The sequence below is a fragment of the Hippocampus zosterae genome, chromosome 3 (assembly GCF_025434085.1).
Source record: "Hippocampus zosterae strain Florida chromosome 3, ASM2543408v3, whole genome shotgun sequence".
In the NCBI taxonomy this organism is placed as follows: Eukaryota; Metazoa; Chordata; class Actinopteri; order Syngnathiformes; family Syngnathidae; genus Hippocampus; species Hippocampus zosterae.
The window spans coordinates 25675238-25694976 of record NC_067453.1 but is presented as its reverse complement, the minus strand read 5'-3'; the positions used below and the strand labels follow the sequence as shown (position 1 = coordinate 25694976).

Sequence of the window (19739 nt, the reverse complement as noted above, 5' to 3'; positions counted from 1 at the left end):
GTGTGGAGTTGGCATGTTCTGCCCCGGGCCTGCGTGGGTTTTCTCCGGGTACTCCGGTTTCCTCCCACGTTCCAAAAACAGGACCCCCGATCGTTATTCGGGTTTAAAGAACCAAATCCGGATCGCCTCAGATTATGAATGTGCCGTTTTGAACCGTGACGTCAACTGCGGCCATTTTCCCGAGCATCTTGAAGGCGACGACCGTCAGGGCCGTTTCACGAGTCGGAGGTTGAGGGCTGCGGAGCTCTCAGTCGGCCGATATCAATTTCTCGTTTGATACATTTGAACACGATCACGGTGAAAGAGAAGCGTAACACTTGTTTGGAACCGTCTGTGACAAAACCATCAAGTGTGATGAAGGTTATTTGAACGCTGCGCCACAGTCAAGGATTGGATTTCTGATTGGATTTCTGAAACAAACGTATTGTAACCAGACTCATTTCTCTTCGCCCCCTGCCAAGATGTTGAAGACAAAAGATGATTGTCATTTTTTTAATCAACCAAATGCCGACAACCTGAGTCAATGTATGCTTTTGAGTGGAATGCGAGGGAAAGCATCTCTCCTGTGAAGCGAGTCCTTGGATAATGAATCATTTTGAGCGGGCCGAGAATAAATGCACATTTTCTCTGAACTGAGCCGGGCCTGCTCTCGTCGCGAGATAAGGAAATCAAAAGCCGCTTGATGCACGAGCATTACTTTTTCAGAATAAACCAACTTCAGTGGTACCTCGACTTACGGACGTCTCTTCATACGAAATTTTCAAGTTACGAAACGCCTCAACAGGAAAATATCGCCTCTCGTTACAAAAGAAATCTCAAGATACGAAAGGTAAATACAGGACGGGTTGCTATTCGCAGCTCCGAGTTTCCTGAACGCAACATACCTAGAGCTGCTCTGCCATTGGCTACTACCGAGCATCATCCTGGCATCCCATTGGCTAAGAAGCACTTCAACCGTATGTGTCTATGTGTATAGATGTAGATAGATAAACAGATAGCTACAGTATACGTCTATGCCGCGTCCTCGTCATTCGCCCATTGGGCCAAGAGGTGTTCCGGTAAATGTGAATCACCCAGAAAAAGTGTTCACCAGTCCGCCGATCGCTTACTATGCTGATGTTTGCCTTGGACATTTTCGAAGGATTGCTAAAAGCTGACAAAAGCAAACGTCCTTGGATCAGTTCTTTGCAAAACTCGCTCCTGAGAGAGTACATAAACTAAAGAGGGCAAAAAAAAACCCGACGACGACGCGGTTACAAGTTAACACAAAAAGTCAGGTCAAGTCAAGTCAACAGTATTTATAGAGCACTTTCAAACAGCCATCGCTGCATACAAAGTGCTGTCTGTACATGGAGTGATTTAACATATACAATAAACAGTAAGACGAATCAGTAATAAGTAATAAGGCGGTAGAAAGCACCAAGCAGTAAAATCAAGAACAAATCTAAGTCATGCTGAATCGAACGCCAAAGAATACAACTGAGTTTTTAGGAGGGCTTTAAAGATGGGCAGCGAGGAGGCTTCAGAGCATCAATTTTATTCTTTATTCTTTGTTTTTTACATGATGCACAACTCTCATTTATTGTGCAAGAATCTGATTGTATCATGTATTTGTTGATGTATTTTGTTGATGATTATTTTTATGATTTAGGAAACTTTATGTCTGAGTTTTGGGGTTGTTTGGGAGGGGCTTGGAACGGATTAGGGCATTTACATGGAAAACGCGTCTCTACTTCCCAAATTTTCTCGTCAAGACATTTCGTGGCGTTTCCGCCCGTGACAATGTGGAGCCCGGGTTAGCAACAGCCCTCCTACCGGCCCACCCCCGCGGTGTACGCGGCGCTAATCGAAATGGAGCGTGTGTGTTTAGCCCTCTGAACCTCCAGACCCGTTAGCCTGGACTCACAGGCTGTTAAAGCAGCGACAGAGAGAATATTATGGGTTCTGTTATTGTGTCTTTAGGGCTGTAGGGACTATTTGCCATCCCTATTAAGCAGGCTGACTGGTGGCTGGGCAGCACGCCTGTTTGGCTCTGTGTGCATGTGCGAGTGTGTGTGTGTGTCGGGTATTATCACAGGGTCTGTCTTTGAGTGTGGACTGAGGACGCCCGAGGCGGAACGCTGGAGCCAATATGCCGCTCGTGTTGTTCACAAATGCCTCACGTTCGCTGACCCTCACCGGCGTAATGACTTTGGGGTTAATTCCTGGGGAATGGTGTGGCCCTCGCGGGGAATAGAACGGGAACAAGCACGGCGGGCCACAGGATTTTGTTTCTCGCCGATGGTGGGGAAGAATTTATTCTGTTAAAAGCAGCCAAAAGCAAGATTTGAAGCCACCTTTGAAGCAAACGTTCCCACGAGGACTCGGTTTCGAAGATGAGTCTCGATGGCCGTCACATTGCTTTCATGAACCGAGCGCTCTGGGAAGAAAGTCGGCTTTTGAGCAAAGTGGTTATGTAGGTGTTGCTGCGGAGATGTACTTTGCACCTCAGCCTCTCTATATAGAAGGTGTGAGGCAAGACGGCACAGATGATTGCCGTCGCGTTTTTTTAACTCATTCACTCCCAAAGACGTTTTTAAACGTCTTTTCAGACTTGGTCCAGAATTGGCTGGGACTGCATGAGTTAATCGACCGTGTGCCGATATCCTCGCATAGTGAACGGAACGGGTGACTGAATCCACGCACGGTTGCACAAATGTCCCCGACTGATCCCTCCCATGGTGATTTTAATTTGTGCCAAAGACGTTGAGGTCAAAGGGCAATCGTCATCGCTTTGTTTTCATGAACCAAATGCCAAAAAGCTTCGGATAAGGACTGGAATTTTTGGGAGGCTGGATGGCAGACAACATTTGCTTTGCGAAGACAAAAGACGATCACCAGTACTTGTTTTTCTTCCCATGAACTGCGTGCCGACAACCTTTTTGATCAAGAAGCTTACTGCTTGTAGCGGAGGGCCGACAAAGTTGCAGACACGCACTTCCCTTTTGCAGAGTCGCATTCTTTTCAAGCAAAAGCTGATCAAGACGAAAAGACAGCCATTGCCACCTCATGACCTTCAACATTTGATCAAGAAAGGAATCGTTTGACCGGATGACGGACAAGTCTTGTCCCTAACACCTGCCCGGCGCCTCAGGTCTGTGGACCAGACTTTGTTAGAAGTACCAAGAACTAAACTGAGGCTCAGAGGGGATGGAGCCTTTTCTGTTGCTGGTCCCTCTCTCTGGAATGACCTCCCACTGAACATTCGGCAAGCCTCCTCACTGCCCATGTTCAAAGCCCTCCTCAAAACTCACTTGTTTGTATTCTTTGGCAGTCGACTCAGCATGACTTAGATTTGTTCTTGATTTTACTGTTTGGTGCTTTCTACCGCCTTTATTACCGATTTGTCTTACTGTTTATTGTGCATGTTAAATCGCTCCATGTACAGCACTTTGTGTGCAGCGATGGCTGTTTGAAAGTGCTCTATAAATACTCTTGACTTGACTTGACTAACGGAGCCACTTTATTTTTAAATCTCATTGACACCACTTGGCGCCACCACTTAGACCTGCTTTTACTGAATCGCCAAAAGCCATATGTGCCGGGGGGCACGGCAGCCCGTCCGATGGAACTCCCATTGAGCCGTAGTGCGGCCAACCAAATTTCCAAACAGGCTAAATGAGCCTCACGGCACAAAGATTGTCAGATCTATCTGGGGCGGGGCATCTCCCTCTGTCGGAATGCCCAAACAGGCGCAATGCGATCCCAAACTCTGTAGATTGGATTTACCCAAATGAAGCTGTACCTGTTTTTATGATGAGCGCACGGACGCCTGTCTACAAAAATGTACTGAAAAAAGCCGTCCAACCGCCCCCCGCCCACCTGTTTGTGAAGTATTTTTAAAAAAGTAGCGTACATCCAAGTCTAAAACAATTTCAATGGCTCCTGAAAAATAAAAAGTGACATGTTGTCATGGGATAGCGATAATCGACAATGTGCAACTGCAACGTGGAGTTGTTTTGGAGGGGAATGTCAGATTTTTTCTCTCTTCGCTTTGGGTGATATTTTAGAACGAGACTTGTTGTTAAGCAGATGCCAAAGGTGTCTGTTTGCCGCTCATCCCGCCGCGATCCGCGACATGATCTGATTCTTTGTGTCAACTATTCTGATGGGATTTTACAAACTGCCAATAATCTCAGCAGCTCTCGCTCTGTCACTCTCTCGCGGTTTCTCATGGGTTAGCAAAAGTTAAAAATAATTCAACCGCAAATGGGTGACACGCCGGCCGGGAGGCACAGCGTGTCTCTGAAATCATCGCCACAACTGTTGAAGGTGTCTGGCAATGTGCGTGCCGCGGAATTCCACGGGGGCGATCCACCTATCCCAAAAAGCCGCGCGAGGCGACTCGACTCGCCCACCGTCCATCCGTTTCCGCCCCGGAGTGATTTGTGGTTTGTGGGCCGACGTTTAAGCGGGATTGCGCGTCATCTATTTGCATGACATTTCTCAAGATGGGGAGAGATGTTAAATACTGTCATCGTCTCTCCCGCCCCCCACCCTTTCCTCTCTTGACGCTGTCAGAGAAATTGTTCTCTGGAGTAAGGAAGGCTTTCCAATGGAATCAGTTGCATCAAGCCGTCATGTCGATTAGCAATATTGTCAAGGCCCGACACGTTGCCTGCATGTCCCTTACACCGGATTTATTTGGCTTTGCTGCCATATACTGTTTTGGGGGTTGACCAACCTACCTACCTTATAACAAATAAATAAATACATGATACAAAGTTTCTCTCTGACTAATTTTGACGTTTTTGGTATCCTTGCCCGTGCAGCGTTTCAGTGCTGCGCATTTGCAGTGCATCGAACATGACAAATAGCGTGCCTCGGACGTCTTGTCGACTTGGAGAACAAAAGCTGTGTTTGTGTTGAAGCAGTGTACACAAAACTGGACGCTTTTCCAGAATCGGGAGCTTGCTTGCAAAGGCGCTGTGCTTGATTTTGGCACGGCGTGACGTTTTCCCGCTTTCACCAAACCAAAATAAAAGAATGAGGTAAATATTTGTACTGAGTTCAAAATCGTCGTCTGACACGCATCCAATAAATCAATGTGGGAAAGTTTTAACGCCGAAGAGGCATTTGGTGCCAGTCCCATTCTGGCCAATCTGGCTGTGTTGTACACTGATGTCATTGAATTGAAAGTAATAACAATTTTTGCTGTTCACATTGGTGTACACACCTTGGGGCAGTATTATACATACTGTACATACAAATATACAACACACGGGGGGCCGGTCAAAACTCCTCAGTAAGATTTTGTAATGTCAGCCATTCTGCGCAGAGGATAAAGAATATATATATATATATATATATATATATATATATATATATATATATATATATATATATATATATATATATACCTGCAAGTATTGTTATGTCATGTCTGCATGTGTTGCTCCACCATTTGTGTTCATATTTTGTTGCTTTAAGGCTTGTAGGCATCGCCACGTAGATGCTATTTGTTTGCACGTCTGTTGCGTTTTCCAGGTGTCATTATTCGGTGATCAACTTTAAGTGAGCAAACTCAAAGGCTAACCCGTGTGGTTGTTTCAAATTTGCACAATTTGTATTCTCTTCATTTTATGTTTTGGTTGATGGTAAACGTTAAACCGGAACGGGTTGAAGACTTGTTCACCTTTTGACGAAGTGCCCCTTGTTGTGAAATGAGTTGAGTTCATTGCCATAAAACAGCGCTCGCTTTTTGCGTACAACTGAAAAATCAGACACTCAACGGCTCGTTTCTTGAAAAAGTTCACATTCAGTTGACTTGTATCTCAAGGCACCACTGTATAATTACATTTGACATGGTGTTGTGTTATTTCTTCCCGATAATCTGTAAAAAACAAAAACAAAACCCTGAATAACTTTCAACTTAAATGATAACTGTGTGTCGCTAGTGATGTTGAATTATGGTGCGCATGTTAGCATCGTAATTATGTGTCCTTCATGTCCAACTTCAGAAGCCTTTCTTCTAAAGAAGCCCACGTTCTTTATTTTGAACAAATTAAATAATCACGTCCTAAAATTGTCATTTGGGACAAAAGAGGGTATTGATTTAAAGATTTTAAATGAGCTGTGAATTAGTTTTTCCACCGTATACTGGAATATTCATCCCATGAAATGAAGGCGTCATCACAAACCTGAACAAATTGCTTCTTTCGTTCAAAGTAAATATTTCCGTCGGATCACCCATAGCGTCTGTAGGTTAATTTTGCCCGGGTGCCAAAGAACAGAGAACAGGGCACCACAGGAGGTACGCGAGTACAGAGAGAAAGATTGCGAATGACGGCGCGGAGTAAATTAGCCAGGACTTTCTTTCATCTTTCTTTCTCGCTGCCTTTTCGTCACTGGAGGGATGCTTTCAACTCTGTGCTCTCTCTGTGGAGCCGTGTTGCCTTGAGCCGCGCGTGTCACCCCCACAATTCACTCCCTTTTTTGCCGTTCACAAATTCACAAAATCGTTGGACATGACACGATTACATTTGGGGACAGAGGGAAGTTCAGGCCCCATTGACAGACGTCTTCTTTTGATGCTGAAATGTTGAGCTGGCGCTAGCGAGTAGGCTAATCGTAATGTTAAGCTAATATTCGACATAGCTTGGAGAACACCTTCCGGAAACCCTACGAAAGTGGTTTGGTTCACAGTCCGTGCCTCCTTCGCCAAGAGACAGCTACTGAAGAGTGTGGATTTGAAGTTTTTGTATTTATTTATTCATTCCCCGCCGTTTTTTTAGAGGGATTCGCCCTAACTATGTGGATGATGGAATAGCTTTATACACAGCCCTATTTTGTCTGCGTAAATAGTGGTACTTTTGGTTGAGTTCATTTCATCCTCTCTAAACAAATCCGAAAATATATCAATGAATTTGATGGCGTGTCAACTGGGAACTGGCAGAACTGTGATTTGTGCTCTGCGGTTCGCCTTAATGAAAATTTGGTGGCCCATGGTAATCCGAGATTCGGCTGGACTGAAATTCCAATCGACTGGCCAAATTTGGTGAGTGACGCCAAGCACTCGTTGAAATCAATTTGCTGCTGTGATGGTGTGTCCTCTTCAAGCAATGACTCGCTTCTAGAAAAACGCAGGATGTCTGAAATGAGATTTTCCGAAATTATTTATCGTTGAATCGTTGATGTGAACATTGAATCCCGGTCAAATTGTCATAGACATAAGACACTTTTCTGTTGATGTGTTTGGCACAAATGTTTTATTATTTTTATTATTATTATTTTTTGCATTTTAGAAAGTATTACAACAAAAATTGGACAACGCGGAACAACCGTCTGTGTTGGGGCCGTTATAGCTTATATCAGACCTAAAATAATATGAGGTTCCACAAACTGTTATAATATTCATCGTATTTGTCATTTGGAAGCCAAATCGCTCACTCCTAATGGTCACATTCATTGAATTGGGCTCTTCAATTTGATCGAAGCGTCTTAATGACAAGTCGTTAACTGACCAAGTTGATTAATTAAGAGACCCGTTTCGAAATACATGGCACACGTTTGAAGGTAATTGTTGACATTGCGCTGGTGCGGCCGCTTTGGAGCGCCGCGCCGCGCTTTGGACCATGAGTGCGCGCGTTACATAGAAAACGTGGAAGAGCGTGATAAAGAGGCCGGCGTTTGGCCACTTTAGATTGAGCGCCTTGTTGTCCCTGCGCGGAGAATCCCCATGACGACCCAGTGGGATAAATTTCATGTAAAATATATCGTGTGCATGTGTGTTCCAAACCACAAATGGCCACTTGGGTCGCCGGCATTCTGTAGCCTGTCCCAGCTGTCTTTGCGCCAACGGTTGCCAGCCAATCACAGGGCACAAATAGATCACCACTCACGCTCACATTCATGCCGATGAAAAATTTCGAATAGTCAATGGAACCCACCCTGCGTGGTTTTTGGAATGTAGCAGGAAACCGGAGAGACCCAAGGAGGTATTGGGAAGACATATAAAGTCCACACGCTACATTAGCTGGAGGGCATCAAGTGGAGAGAATGCCGGTTTGCCCGGGAGGAGGACCAGGCCCGATGAAGAGGCGCAGCACCTCCTGACAGCATCTCGTTCAACGCAGGACTCGTCTTCCTCTCCTCTTGCGTCCTCCCTTTGAAAGCAGGGAAACCACCGCCAGGGGAATCCATCAAGGCTCCGTCCCGGGGCGTGACATTTTAGCCTCCAAATGGATAAAACATTGTGCGGCGCAGCAAGAAAGAGGTCACGTGGGCATCTCGCGTTCTCCTTCCAGTGAGCAGAGAAGTCCTCCACCTGCTCCTGTTGCGCTGCTGATCCATTAGCCGGCAGCGCGTTGAAAAATCATTTACTGTACGCGAGCGAGAGTGATTGACGACACGACAACAGAGTGAATGGCGGCCTCATCAGCCCACGCCCGCAGACATAATACTGTGCTTCGCTCGATTTTTTTTATTTATTCTTTTTTTTTCTTGTTGACGGCATGAAACTGAAAGTTCGAAAGAAACCGCGGGGCTATGGTCGAGTCCTCTGAGTCGTCACCTGACATAAACCCTCGCCTTTGACGAGGCCTGCTTGCTTCAGCAACATCCGTCGTCACAAAAGGAGAAATGTCGGCGCCGACGACCTATCGACTGTTCACGCCACGTGCGCAAAATCACACCCACGAGAAAATCCAAAGGAAAAAGCAAAACACATGTCGAGTCAATCCTCATCTTTGCCGTGCGAGTTTATTGGTGGTTTTCCACTGTAGACCCTCGTTGGGATTGAAGTGAAACTTCCGGAAAGTCCGCTCTAATCCACCCTCGCTCGCTGATCAAAGGCAGCCGCCCGGCTTTTAGTTGAATCGACGGCTTCCTTTTTCCTCGTCGCGAATTTATTGCAGTTTCCTTGGAATAGGCACTTTTGGGTTGAATGTGTCATTCGGTCCAGGGCGTTCGGGGGTGGGGGGCGGATAAGACGGAAGGAAATTGGCGCGCCGACTATCTTTTGTGTGGCTTGGCGCTTTTCCTGCATGTGTAATTGGTTGAAATGCAGAATTGAAAGATGGCCACGCTCCACTAACGGGTATGGCTAAAAAAAAAAAATAAATTAATTAATACGCTTGTCAATTGATATCATGGCTAAAATGTTTCCTCGCTTCCTAAATTGCTGTTTGAAACTAGAAAAAAAATCCCCAAGATCATTACACTATTTATTTCTCTCTCTAAATCCAGTACCTTGGGTTCCTATAACTAGTTATCATGCATATTTAATCACCTCAACCAAAAGGCACATTTGACCTTCATGACGTTTTACGGTGTTGGTTTCTGTCAGATGTAAATGAACCGCCGCAGAATAAAGGTGACTCCTCTCTGTTTGCACTGCGATTCAATTTCATCTGTCCCATAGCTACACGCATTGTTTGAAGTCACAACTCTGTACGTTGACGTGTCAAAACAATACGGCGGTGGTTTGGAAATTTTTCGAGATACCAACTGTCGATCGGCTGCTTTCTTTTTTTTTTTTTTTTTTTTTTTTAAATTTATTCATCCCCTCCCGTGCAAGATGAGTCAACTCACTTCCCAACAAGCTGCAGTTTGGCAGATATAATTAGTCAATGCTCTTCAAAAAAAAAAAAAAGAATAAAATAGAAGCATCCAAGCCAGCAGGAAAAACATTCGCTCCCCAGATGTAAATATGTACAACAAATAAATCCAAGAAGTATCTTGACTATGATAGCTGCTGCATAATTGCTCGCAATATTAATGGCACGTTGCTTTACATTGGATTCGATGTTAGCTTTTCCACTGTAAGAGTTAATAGTCAGAACTAGTTTGACCATAATTATATATTGAAAGTACAATACAATACATGCTGATTTACATAGCGCTTTCACAACAGCGGCAGCTGTAACAAAGCGCTTTACAAAACAGTTAACATAAAGTAAAATAATAAACACAACACATAAAACACGGACAGTCGTGCAGTCCTAACCACTTTTCCGTCACACGCTTTGTTTTTTGAAGCAGTTTGAGATGAAAGAGGAGAGAATCAAAGTGTCCTTTAACCAGTGGATCAGAGACGTCATGCTCAAAATGTGCACACCTCGGCTACAAGCTAAGTTTCAAAGTCAACAAGAAGCTGTAGCATCCATTGACGAAAAAAGAGATTGGTTCACTTCTCCTGTCCCATGGAAATCCATTTCAATTCCAAGCGGCGACTCACGGTTCCAAATACGCATCGGCGCTCTTCGCCAACGCTCTTCTCTCCTCATCCTCAACTTCAGCGGCCATCCATCCAGCCGCACCAACGCCGACTGTCCAACAGCGCTGACATAGCCACTGAACAAATCGGGGTTGTGAAAAATGCTGCCCATTATTGGCGCAAAAAACACAAGTAGGACTGTATCATTTTAGAATCGGTTATCGGGTAAATAGACGCTCACATCCATCCATCCATCTTCTACCGCTTATCCGGGGGCCGGGTCGCGGGGGCAACAGCTTTAGCAGGGAAGCCCAGACTTCCCTCTCCCTAGCTACTTCTTCCAGCTCTCCCCGGGGGATCCCGAGGCGTTCCCAGGCCAGCTGGGTGACATAGTCTCTCCAGCGTGTCTTCCTCGGGGTCTCCTCCCGGTGGGACATGCCCGGAACACCTCACCAGGGAGGCGTTCAGGAGGCATCCGAATCAGATGCCCAAGCCACCTCATCTGGCTCCTCTCGATGTGGAGGAGAAGCGGCTCGACTCGGAGCCCCTCCCGGATGACCGAGCTTCTCACCTTATCTCTAAGGGAGAGCCCGGACACCCTGCGGAGAAAACTCATTTCGGCCGCTTGTATCCGGGATCTCGTTCTTTCGGTCACGACCCATAGCTCGTGACACATAAGCGTCATTTTTAAAACAAATATAATTGCGTGTGTGGTCTCCAAACACTGTAGAGTGTGTTCTACATAGTGATAGTATGTTAGCTACTGATTTCAAAGAAGAAAAAAAAACCTACCTGACCCCCACCGGTGTACGATTTGGCTTGCAGTCATGTTTGTAATACCAAAACTTTATTTTTGTCCTTTTTAGTTGAATGGGAGCTCAAACCCTGGCCATCATCCACGGGTGGACATTTTTGTTGCCCGAATGCTGCGTCCGTCACCAACAAATGTCCATGCGGAAACACGAGGCCAAGTATTGGTTCCAGGCATCGCGAATATCGTTTGAAAATGATTCATTATAATTTCGAGGCAGTGTGAGCAGACTTTTGTTGCCGGGCCTATTTGAAAGTAAAACATCAAAACGAAAAGGCAAGCAGGTGCTTATGCTGACGCAGACTTTTAGACACCTGACACTTTTCTTCGCAAGCCCTGCGGTGTTGAAAGCATTTTTTTTTCTGTCTGATGTTGTCAAAATTTTTATATGTCATCCCAAACGTTGCTTTTGACCTCATCTAAGTGTCCAAGTAAGAGATCCTGTGTTTGTGTGTGTGCGTGTGTGCACGTCACCACACGTTTTTGGCATGAAATGTCTTATTTTGTATAAAAAGGCAAAAGTGGAAAAATTCCCGATTGACTGTTACTGCCCTGAAAGGGGCTTGAAGTGATGGAATGTTTGGATTTGTTCAATTACAGGAGCTTTGTGGCTCTTTTTTGTCATTGAGTAAACCACACCAAAAGACAAACATGCACTGTTCTTCGTGCAAAGCTCTTTTATCGCTGATTGTGTTTCAAGGATTACAAGGGAACTGTCAGGAGGTTGAACTTGTACCGCTCGCACAACAAGGTTCAGTCTTGGAGGGGAGACCCTTTCAACTGCCGCCTTCCATGATATCCTAGCAAGCTCTTGACATTGGTGGTTGTTCTGTTTGCAGGTCCAGATTCACTCACTTATTGCTGCTGTGCCTCTGCCTTCTTAAATGACGCCACACTAGGATTTTGGTCGCTTATAAAGTGTCTGGTAAGTACTTATCATTTAAGATTTGAATTTTTTTTTTTTTTAATAAGCCATCACGCACCTCTATCAATCTCATTTCGGTGGTAAGAGAAGATTACCCAATGGAAGTTAGACTTGCACTTGGCTTGATAGGACTCGCCACTGTCATCAAGCGGCTTTTTATGAACAAGGAACTTTGATTTGGGCAAGCTTATGTCCGATGTGGTGGATTTGAGTCGCATCTGCAGATCAATAGGCCATAAGGTCTACTCGAATGACATCCCTGATCGTCGGGTGAAAGGACACTTTGATCCTCTCCTCTTTCATCTCGAACTGCTTCAAACAACAAAAGTATGCAGAAAAGTGGTTCAGAATCAATGACTGTCCGTGTCTTATATGTTGTGTTGCTTTGTTATTATGTTATTTTGGCTTCAAGATGGGCGGCGGCCCGGTAGTCCAGTGGTTAGCACGTCGGCTTCACAGTGCAGAGGCACCAGGTTCGATTCCAGCCCCGGCCTCCTTGTGTGGAGTTTGCATGTTCTCCCAGGGCCTGCGTGGGTTTTCTCCGGGTACTCCGGTTTCCTCCCACATTCCAAAAACATGCGTGGCAGGCTGATTGAACACTCTAAATTGTCCCTAGGTGTGAGTGTGAGTGCGAATGGTTGTTTGTTTCTGTGTGCCCTGCGATTGGCTGGCAACCGATTCAGGGTGTCCCCCGCCTACTGCCCGAAGACAGCTGGGATAGGCTCCAGCACCCCCGCGACCCTAGTGAGGATCAAGCGGTTAGGAAGATGAATGAATGAATGAATTTGGCTTCAAGATGGCGCCGCGAGAGTGGCTGCCTTTACAGCAGCTCCTGTAGTTTTTGTTCTTCTACTTTCTTTCTTTCATCACTTTGCTGCTGTAAATTGCAATTTCTCCATTGTGAGACGAATACAGGTTTTCTTATTGTTATTATGATTACCGTATTTTCACGACTATTCGACGCACCGCATGGTTGGGCGCAGTCTCATTAATGGGTGACATTTCTGTATTTTACAGAGAGCGAAACATGGTGGCAGCGCGCGTGTGTGTAGAAAGAATTGAACAATTGTACAAGTACCGTAATCTGGCGGCCCGGTAGTCCAGTGGTTAGCACGTCGGCTTCACAGTGCAGAGGTACCGGGTTCGATTCCAGCTCCGGCCTCCCTGTGTGGAGTTTGCATGTTCTCCCCGGGCCTGCGTGGGTTTTCTCCGGGTGCTCCGGTTTCCTCCCACATTCCAAAAACATGCATGGCAGGCTGATTGAACACTCTAAAATTGTCCCTAGGTGTGAGTGTGAGTGCGAATGGTTGTTCGTCTCTGTGTGCCCTGCGATTGGCTGGCAACCGATTCGGGGTGTCCCCCGCCTACTGCCCGAAGACGGCTGGGATAGGCTCCAGCACCTTCCGCGACCCTAGTGAGGATCAAGCGGTTAGGAAGATGAATGAATGAACAAGTACCGTAATCCATCAAAAAAGAAGCGTTCCCTCTCGTTGTTGCGTATTGTGGCGTAACTCGCCAAGCGCTGCCTCTCACTCTTCGTAAAGTTGTGTTTGCCACCTATCATCCATTGTTCCCATGCCGTTCGCAACTTTACTTTGAACGCCCGGTTGATGCCAATGTCCAGCGGTTGGAGTTCTTTAGTCAAGCCTCCGGGAATAACGGCAAGCTCAGAGTTCATTTGCTTGACTTGTTTTTTCACCGCTGCTGTGAGATGGGCACGCATGCCAAAAGCATAACCGGTGGCTTTAAGTTTGAACTGAGCTTCGTAGGCATGTCTCTTTGTCGAATTTATTTTCAGGGGTTCTTAGAAACCAAAACCGGAGTTGTTTTGCAACAATGCACATTGCCACACTCTATACAGGTGTTGGTACCTGCTTGCGGCGTCCCTTTAGCGTCCACTTACACGCCCACCCTTCACCATTGGCGGACTGCTCCCCAGCTTGCCTGTCCTCTCTCTCTCTCTCTCTTTCCCTCTCCATATATGTATATATACACGCCCACCCTTCCCTGATTGGCCGACTTCTTTCCCGCATGCCTGGCCACAGTCACTTCCGCCTTTTCTCTATATAAACAGTGCGTCGGCTGTCAGTCAGATTTTGGAACTCGGCGCATACAAAGGACGCTCCGCACCATAAGGCGTCCTGTCCATTTTGGAGAAAATTTAAGACTTTTAATGGCGCCTTATAGTCGTGAAAATACGGTAATCACTGCCACGTACTTTTTACATTGGACAACCGCAACCCCAACCCTTTAGAACCAATGACGAGTATATCCGTCAATTCTGGTTTTCAACAAGTAGGCGTGGTCTTGCCCAGCCTGCCGGTTAAATTAAAGCCCAATTGTGATAATGAACAGACGGCGGGAGACGGAAGCATCCCATCGCTTTCGATTTGAGCTCAGATTCTGATGGTATATTACCGTAGCAGTTTTGATGAAGGTTACCACAGTGTAAAATTGCAACTCTGAAAAGTATTTTTCTGCGTTGATCACTATTCTGTTTTTCCGCAAAATATTGAATATTTAGTACATGAAGTAGTACAGCCTGCGTTAAGTTAAAATATATTACTGTATATTTAGAAATTCTTTACATTCTTCCATTTGAATTATTTATTGTCTCCCATCACTGGTGAGCTACTTTTAGAAAAGACCCTTGGGCTACTCATGTTGTCCTTGGGGCACCATTTTATTAGGACAATGCACAAGAGAGCAAAAATCCCAGTTTGCAATGTTTCTTTGCGCCCTCCTTTTCCTACTTGCGTAACTGTTCACCCCCCACCCGCCCTCTCTGTTTTTGCCGAAAAAAAAGTACGACAAAAAGCGACTGGCCCCAATTCCTCTCAAAGAAGCGGCGCTCTCACTCACTTTTACAAGCAGCCAATCATCTTGTTCCCCACTTGGAAGTCCCAACAACTCAGTACCGTAACAGACATTATGGATTTTGAAACCTTGTCTTTTTTTAAACCACGGTAAACTGTCAAACCGCTAACCTGCCCTAGTGTGGGTCCAGGAGTATTTCCTTCCAAATATAATGTCAGGTGTCAGTTGGAAAGTTTGTTCTGAGTTTAGAGGAAGTCGCGTCATATTTTGTGTGTTGACTGCTGGTGGTGCAATGCCCGCAAGGATTATTTAATAATTTCCACCAAACTGAGGTCAAGTCAACTTTTTCTTAGCTGTTGTGGGCCGTTTTTAGAAAGCGAGGGACTCTACTTATCTGTCTCGTGTTATCTCGGCATTTCTACAGCGTAGCGTTTGCCAAGGCAGCCGTGACGGGATATTGATGGCTTCTTTTTTTTTTTTTTTCCCCTTCCCTTCTTTCCCCATTTCCCCAAACGAGCGTTCAATCCCACATCTTCTTCACCCCATCTCGGGCTGCACAGCCATCCCTCGATGTAAAGGAAGACAATTTTTGCCCCCCCCCCCTTCCAAATCTGCATTTTTCCCAAACTAAAAGCGAGCCGGCACAGACGGATGCTGCTCTTACGTGCACGCGGCCTGTTAACATAAGTGAGTGGCTGTCATGCATTTTGTTAGCATCGACACTTTTCCTTGGACAGCCCTGCCGAGAGGGATTTCTTGTCGCGTTGTCAGGCTTGTGTTTTGTGCCCCGAGGATGGAGACTAGCAGGAGCGCTGCCGCCTGCATCTTTCATTCCCCTCAAAAGATGCAAGCAAGTTGAGCGAGGGCAGGCGGTAGCAATTTCTAGCAGCAGACTGCTTCCTGCAGATCGGAGCGTTCAAGTGGAAAAAATAGCACATTTTATCAAAGCTTCACTTCAGAGAGCACTTGGCCACGAGTCCTTTTTTTACAGGGACCTCATGGCCGGGGGAGGGAGGGGCGGGGGGTGGCTTGGAGCTTGGAGAAGAGGGCATGTGGAGTTTCAGGGGGTTGCAGAGTTAACGGGCCGGACAAAGATTCTACTCAATTTTCGACAAGCAGCAATGCGGAAAAAAAAAAACAACAAAAGAAATATTGTTTCACTCACATCTTTTAGGTCCTGTAAAGTGAAAACAATACAATACAATACAACACATAACAAACATTCTCTTCTGAGTTTGACATACCGCACTAATGTGTGTGTGTGTGTGTGTGCGTGTAGATGTATATTCCTGTTGTAAATTTCCAACAACAAACTCATTGCATCATCCCCTTTTGAACTAAGCCGTACCCTTTCCAAGCAAACCGTAATCCCTCTGAATCAAGCGACTTGTCTTTTCTTGGAGAGGTGCACGCCCTTAATAAATATTGTTGTGTATTACTGTACAAAGATCGTACTCTGTGTGTGGCGGGTTTTATTTTTACGTGTTGGATGGAGTCAAATCCAAAGCCAGTGATCAGTGATCATGTCGACGCCTCGCCTGTCCGTCTGCTGAACTTGGCCCAACAATCATATTTGGATGTCGGGAAAGTTATTGTGGAAGTGAGCAAACAAAGCCGATCCTTTCGTTGATGGATCCTGACAGTTCTAATCGGCTTTTTCCTCCCCCCACCCACCAAGTCCACAGGCCAGTCCCTTGTATTGATTAGATTTTTTTTTTAAACCATAGTTCTGGCTCAGCACCAAATTCCAGCTTGATTTGACACCCTTTCCTATTTTTATTCTCTTTTATTTGATTTTATTTTTTATCTCTATTCCCCGCCTTATCCCCTCGGGGCCCATCTGTCTGAACTCTGTCCATTTCCACTGCTGACCTCGTAAAGACGCGAGTAAGAGGATTGGTCTCTCCGTCGCGTCAAACCAAATCGCGCCGCCACTCTATATAGGATAAAGAGCTTTCATATTAAACGTATTAAAAAAATAAAAATAAATTGACGATGTCCACCTTGTGACCGTGAGCTTTTCGGGTGATTAATGCTTCCAGCTTTCGGTCTCATTGTGTTTCCAGTGTAGCTCATACATCTTTGTCATATATATATTTTTTTAAAGACCTCGTTTGTATTCATGGGCAAGTGGAAGCATTCAAGCCGTAGATCTCATCAAACAATCATGTGACCTTCAAAGGCTTTTGTCCCAGACAATTATTATGATTTTATTTTATTTTGTCTGTTTGTGTGTGTTTTGTTTTCTGATGTAATGATTAAATGGATGAAAACTCCAAAGGTCAGACTGGTAATCCCTTACAACAAACCACACAATCCCCGATTCGTCATGTCGAGCATGCTGCGTTGTCAACACAGGCGCCCCGGCAAGGTCGTCACCCTTCACGTCGCAACGATGCAAACGGCGTGAGCAATTTCGCCACCAGATCAAATGAATAAGAGGCTACCGCTAATCGTATGGCGCCGCGCTGCTGCAAGACCCCATTTAGGCAGATCTTGAAAATAATTCTGCCACTTCCCCGCCGCCATGAACTTATTGTTGCAGACCACGATTGGATTTAGTCAGAGTACAATCCGTCTCTGCTGTGACCCCTTCGTGAACTGCGTCTGGGGAGAAATGGACTCTTCACCCAAATCGTGTGCGGGCGCAGATGATTTTTTTATTTTTTATTTTCCCAACAACGCTTGTCATTACAGGTTTGACCTGATGTAGTTAACGGAGGCGGAAACGAGCCTCCCTCCCTTCTCTCTCGACGTGTTGAAAGGAGAGACGAGAGTTGGTGATTTCTGATTGACGCCTAGAGAATGTGTCGACTTGGGGGAAAAAAGGAAGAAGTCAGTTGAAGAAGGGTTGCAAAATGGTGGGAAACGTTGACAAAGGTTTCCATGGGAAGTTAAGATCAAGGGATTTTGTGTCACATTTTGTTTTGTCATATTCAGACATCCATGTTAAGGTATGTCGAGATTTGACTGAAAACGCCTTTAATGGAACAGCAAAATTTGAGATCCATAGGGGTGGAACAAGTCCACAATTAAAACAAAATATTCAAGAATTTTATTTTTATTTATTTATTTTTTGCCTTAGGTAACCGTTTCTTATATTCTTTATTAACCGTCAGAAAAGCAAGTCTGGTCAGCTGCAACAACGCTAGTTCGGACGGTATCGTTTTATTTTGAAGTTGGCTTTCGCCGGACGTGGCCACGGGTGCCTGTAATCATTTGTTGCGGCTAGCTTCACTCTGACTTGACGTTAGCGGCTAGTAACGGGTGCCGTTGGATGACTCTTCAAAAGCCGAATCTACTTAGCTTGGATGCTAACAGCCTGACAAAGTTGACATTCCTGTCGCTCGAACAAACTAGGTTAAAATAAGATAAGATAAGATATCTTTTATTCGTCCCACACTGGGGAAATTTACAGCCTCCAGCAGCAAGAATGTATGTAGAAAGAAGAAAGAAGAAAGAGAAAAAAACAAGAAACATCTTTCCATTACCCTAACTGTGCTATTTTAGCAGGCTGAGATTCTTGACGTCAGTTTGACCAATAGCCCAAAATTTCATCTGGTAATGTTTCTAGACAAGAAAACAGTTTGCTGCTGTGCAGAGTTTAAATTGAAGAATAAAAACGATTGCATATCTTCAAAAAAAGAAGTTGGTTGTTTATGAAGTGAATGGCCTTATTTACTCTTTTAACTGTTCTTTAAACAAGCCAAAATATATACATACACGATTATTCAAAAGAAAACAAAAATATTTGATAGCTGCACTCCAAGTTCACTGGTCGACTGTCAACCTAAACATAAAACAAAGAGAGTTACATTTGCTTGAAACAACCACAAAAATTTGCCTGAGAGGATTCCGCTAGCTTCATCCAAACACACAATGCAAAGGATATTTGAAAAGAAATGGTGGAGCAACACATGTAGAAAGACAATACACCATTTTATTTCCCACCAGTTACTTCAGTTTTTCTAATAAAAGCTGTAAAGGGTTTTGGGATGGATGTGTGGAATTGATTGTTGTTAATTAATCACACGTTGAAGCGGATGAGGTAAAAGGCAGGGCATGAGTGGTCGCTGTCATTGTTGCTTCCAGGGCGGGCGGGGGAAGTCGCCCGAAAGTTGCATGGAATTGAACCACCTATCCACCATCTCAGAGAAAATTGACCTTCAACAATAAGTGTCAGTACGTGCCCCCCACCCCCGACTGATTATATTTGATTCATTACTCTTGTCATGCAGCTTTCATTTTGAGAACTTTTCCCCCCAGCATTGAGCCATTGTAATCAATGTTATTTATTGTGATTGAGATTAACTCTGCCTTATCGACACCATCCGCCGCCGCCGGCGGGGAGCTTACAAACGTGCCCGTCTTTTATTAAGTGTCTGCTAATGAAACTTCGCCGTGCAAGTTGATGATGAGATGAGACTCATCTGGCATGTCTCCGCGCAATGAGTTTGTTTTTTCTTTTTTTTCTTTTCTTTTTTTTTTTTTTTTTGTGTCTATGCCAGCTAGCTGCGGGCAAAACGTGTCCACGCTCAGTGTCGGGCTCATCCTGCAAAGTGTCTGTGTAGTTTGCTGTTTGTAGTCATTTTGTTTGCGGTGGTACATTGTGGCTATGTAGGTTTTTTTTTTTTTTTAATTTAGTTTTTTGTCGGTTGTGCATGCTGATGTACATCGTTGGCTGCTTTCTATTATTGAAAATGAATACTTGTGACTGAACCGTTCCCGCGTGCCTTATGGGCCGAAGAACGCGTTGACGCAGGAGCAGATTATTGTCGTCTTAAAAAGCGGCGCGCAAGCAATTGGATCCAGATCGCCAAGTAACATAACCAAGTGCTCTCCCCCCCGCACGTCAAGTCAACGTGCGCTTACGTAAACACAGCTGCTGAGATATTTTTCAAACCTTCATCTTGGAGATTGTCGCTTATGACAAAGCCGCTAAGTTGGATTTCGGGATTTTGGGAAGCTTTGGCCAGATGACTTTCCCAGGC

The 19739-nt window shown here is 45.1% G+C and overlaps 2 protein-coding genes across 3 annotated transcripts in view; one reads left to right on the top strand and one right to left on the bottom strand.

Moving 5' to 3' along the window:
* The window catches only part of LOC127597570 (SRSF protein kinase 2-like), a 446193-nt gene that overhangs the window by 264859 nt on the left and 161595 nt on the right, over positions 1–19739 (bottom strand). The window lies entirely within an intron of this gene.
* plxnb2b (plexin b2b) overlaps positions 1–19739 on the top strand; it is a 171222-nt gene that overhangs the window by 74694 nt on the left and 76789 nt on the right. For both annotated transcript variants that reach the window (XR_007961676.1, XM_052060665.1), the window contains exon 4: positions 11846–11931. The gene's annotated coding sequence lies outside the window, so the exon portion shown is untranslated. The remainder of the gene's footprint in view (positions 1–11845; positions 11932–19739) is intronic.